This window comes from Phascolarctos cinereus, unplaced genomic scaffold, assembly GCF_003287225.1.
Source record: "Phascolarctos cinereus isolate Bilbo 61053 unplaced genomic scaffold, phaCin_HiC Scaffold_2;HRSCAF=192, whole genome shotgun sequence".
Taxonomy (NCBI): Eukaryota; Metazoa; Chordata; class Mammalia; order Diprotodontia; family Phascolarctidae; genus Phascolarctos; species Phascolarctos cinereus.
This window is the reverse complement of record NW_027555625.1, coordinates 150,366,569-150,370,806: the sequence shown is the minus strand read 5'-3', so window position 1 is coordinate 150,370,806 and position 4,238 is coordinate 150,366,569.

The following is a 4,238-nucleotide window of genomic DNA, read 5'->3' as shown; positions in this document are numbered from 1 at the left end:
CAAGGGGACAGACATGGTGGTACATTTAGTCACTTATGCGGGTGGTGGTGGAAGGAGGGGTTCAGGGAGGTGGAGCTGAGCAGCATTATTTCCTTCTACTCAGTCATCTTGGCACCAACTACCTATAGGTGTAAATTCAAGATGAGGAAAAAAATGAGCCAAAAATAACTTTGCATCTTAGGATTCCAAGTGATAATTTTCCTATTAAGATAAAACACACACTTATAAATTATGACTTCAACTAAAAAAAACCACCTCACATTCTGGCACTTAGAGAAGCCTGTTAGATTGATCATAGTAAGAAAATGATGCATTTCCTGCAGAACTTGACAGTGCCCCACTGGCAAATATTATGCCTGTTTAATTTATGGACCCAAAATGGAAATGCAACTGGTTATCATACAATTACAGATATTATTCTTGTCAACTCCCTTAGTTCTAATGTCTTTTTAAGAGCTAAAAATTTGACAAAAGCACATAAAGAACCAGAGAACCATTCTCTTCAACATCAATTAGTCATTAAGAAGGTATAGGTTTTCTTGCTGGTTGAAGCCAGATCCAGAGTGGACATTAATGGTTTGATGTCCACTTGGAGGGCTGGAGTACCTCAGAAATCTGTACTTGGGTGTTGGCCAAGATGGCGGAGTAAAAGCAGTGACTTGCTTGAGCTCTCCCCCAAACTCCTCCAAATACCTATAAAAGAATGGCTCCAAACAAATTCTAAAGCAGCAGAACCCACAAAAAGACAGAGTGAAACAAATTTCCAGCCCAAGACAACCTGGATGGTTGATTGGAAAGGTATATGGCGCTGTGCTGGTAGAGAAATGCAGTTCAGCATGGGCACGCAGGCCTCAGCAAACCTGAAGCACGCCTCAGAGGACTGAATCACAGGTAGCTGTGGCAGATTCCAGAACCCTCAACCCACGAACGCCAAAGACAATTTAGAAGGTCAGTGGGAAAAGTCTGTGTCTGTGGTGAGAGAGAAGCACAGGGTCCCAGTGCCAGTCCCAGCTGCAGCCTTGGGGCTACGGTAGCCTCCTGAGCTTCCAGCACACAAACAAGGGGGAATTGAGTGGCTGATCAGAGGGAGATTGCAGGGATCTCTCTGCTAGTGCAGGATTCTTTTGCTTTGCTCTGCTTGGGTTTTTTTTTAGGCAACTGGGGTTAAATGACTTGCCCATGGTCACACAGCTAGTAAGTGATAAGTGTTTGGTCTGAGGCCATTTGAACTCAGGTCCTCCTGACTTAAGGGCTGGTGCATTATCCACTGTGCCACCTAGCTGCCCCACTGCTTAGATCTGGGTCACAGTTCTGGGTGGCCGTCCTGGGGCGAGGAGGTGTGCTGGTGCAGTGGACTTGTAGTGGTGATGAGGAAATCCTCCTCCCAGTTTCAAGGCATAAAAGAGTGCTTGTGGTCACTCACAGACCAGAGCACAGGCCAGGAAAGGAGTGAACACCTTGCCCTTGATCATAGCACCTTGGATGAACTGAAAACTTAAAGGTCCCTAGAAGTATCTCTGAAAACAGCTGTACAAAACCCCAGAAGCTTGGGACAGTACATTCTCCACACTGGAAACAGACCCCTACCTTAACAAAGGGTTTATAACTCAAGTAATCGGCTGGGATTATGAGCAAGCAGAGCAAAAAGAATCAGACTATATTATCTTACTTTGGTGACAAAGATCAAAACATACAACCAGAAGAAAACAAAGGCAAAGCTCCTACATCCAAAGCCTCCAAGAAACATATGAATTGGTCCCAGGTCATAGAAGAGCTCAAAAAGGATTTTGAGAAGCAAGTAAGAGAAGTAGAGGAAAAACTGAGAGTGATGCAAGAAAATCATGAAAAATGAGTCAACAGCTTACTAAAGCAGCCCCAAAAAAATACTGAAGAAAATAATACTTTAAAAAATAGCCTAACCCAAATGGCAAAAGAGGTCCAAAAAGTCAAAGAGAAAAATGCTCTAAAAAGCAAAACTTGCCAAATGGAAAAGGAAGTCCAAAAGCTTACTGAAGAAAATACTTCCTTAAAACTTAGAATGAAGCAATTGGAAGCTAGTGACTTCATGAGAAATCAAAGCACTGTAAAACTAATCCAAAAGAATGAAAAAAAAAACCCAGAAAACAATGTGAAATATCTCATTGGAAAAACAACTGACCTGGAAAATAGATCCAGGAGAGAGAATTTAAAAATTATTGGACTATCTGAAAGCCATGATCAAAAAAAGACATCATCTTTTAAGAAATTATCAAGGAAAACTGCCTTGACATATTAGAACCAGAGGGCAAAAAGGAAATTGAAAGAATCCACAGATCTCCTCCTGAAAGAGATCCCCAAAGGAAAATTCCTAGGAATACTGTAGCCAAATTCCAGAATTTCCTGGTCAAGGAGAAAATATTGCAAGCAGCCAGAAAGAAACAATTCAAGTATTGTAGAAATACAACAGGATAACACAAGATTTAGCAGCTTCTACATCAAGGGACCGAAGGGCATGGAATATAGTATTCCAGAGGGCAAAGGAGATAGGATTACAACCAAGAATCACCTACCCAGCAAAACTGAGTATAATCCTTCAGGGGAAAAAATAGGCATTCAGTGAAATAGGGGACTTTCAGACATTCTTGATGAAAAGACCAGAGTTGAATAGAAAATGTGACTTTCAAATAGAAGACTGAAGTGGAACATGAAGAGGTGAACAGGAAAGAGAAATCATAAGAGACTTATTAAGGTTGAACGTTTACATTCCTGCATGGAAAGATGATATCTGTAACTCACGAGTCCTTTGTCAGTATCAGGGTAGAGGGAAAAAAACGACATGTGCACACACATGTGTGTGTACATATATGTATATAGACAGATAGATGGCACAGGGTAAGTTGAAGATACAGGGGTAATATCTGGAAAATAAAATTAAGAGGTGAGAGAGGATTATACTGGGAGGAGAAAGGGAGAGGTAGAATGGGGTAAATTATCTCACAGGAAACAGACAAGAAAAGGCTTTTACAGTGGAGGGGAAATGGGGGAAGGTGAGAGGGAATTGAGTAAATTTTTTTTTCCCAGGCAAGTAAGTGACTTGCCCAGGGTCACACAGCTAGTGTCAAGTGTTTGGTCTGAGGCCGCATTTGAACTCAGATCTTCCTGACTTCAGGACCGGTGCTCTATCCACTGTACCACCTAGCTGCCCCTAGAATGAGTAAATCTTATTCTCATAGAATTTGGTTTAAGGAGGGAATAACATACACAATTGGGTATGGAAATCTATCTTACTCTACAGGAAAATAAGGGGGAAGGGGACAAGAGAGCAGGGAGATGATAGAGGGGAGGGCAGAAGCAAACACTTCTGAGGAGGGACAGGGTCAAAAGAGAGAACAGAATAAATGGGGGGTAGGAAAGAAAGAAAGCCCATATTGAGTTGCTTGCCTGTTCAATGAGGGTGGGTAGGGCTCAGGGAGGGAGGGAAGTGAGAAAATTTGTAACCCAAAGTTTTAAAAACACATGCTAAAAAAAATAAATAAAAAATTATGTGCCCCCCCCCCCAAAAAAAAGAAATCTGTACTTGGCTTGTGCTATTGGACCCTTTTAAGAAACAGACTTGAATTATGGGTTAATAAATGGCACGCTTATCAAATTCACAAAACACTAACCTAGGAGAGAGTCCTAACCTGCTAGATGACTGTCAGGATCCAAAAAGATCAGACTAGAAAACACAGCAGTTAAAAAAAGCTAAATGTGATTTTAAGCTTTATGTAGAGATGCAGTGTCCAGAACAAGGGAAATAATGCTTCCACCGTATTCTACCCTGTTCAAACCAAAGCTGGAAGTGGCACTGCCCTTCTGATTATTCTAACTCCTTTGTTGGACCATCATCTATGTCCTTCCCCCAGCAACCAGTGCCCTCAAATACTGTGTCATAGGTTCTCTTTTTATGCTCTCCGTCTTCTTGGTAATTTCATTAGTTTGTGTGAATTCAATTATTACCTCTCTCACATATGAACTTGCTTAGCAATATTTCCTTTTTCATCTACAGTTTTCTTGATTTCTCTAGATGTCTAAAAAAGGCATGATATATGTAGTTGAAATTGCCCAGGGCATTTAACATAAAAACAGATGCATTACGTCGCAGTCAGGGGACAATTAAGTCTCCTTGTGCTTCTAGGGATGAGGGTTGTTTCTTGACGGCAAACTAAAGATGGTCAGTCTGACCAGATGGGAGTTGAGATTTCGGATATCACTAAGGG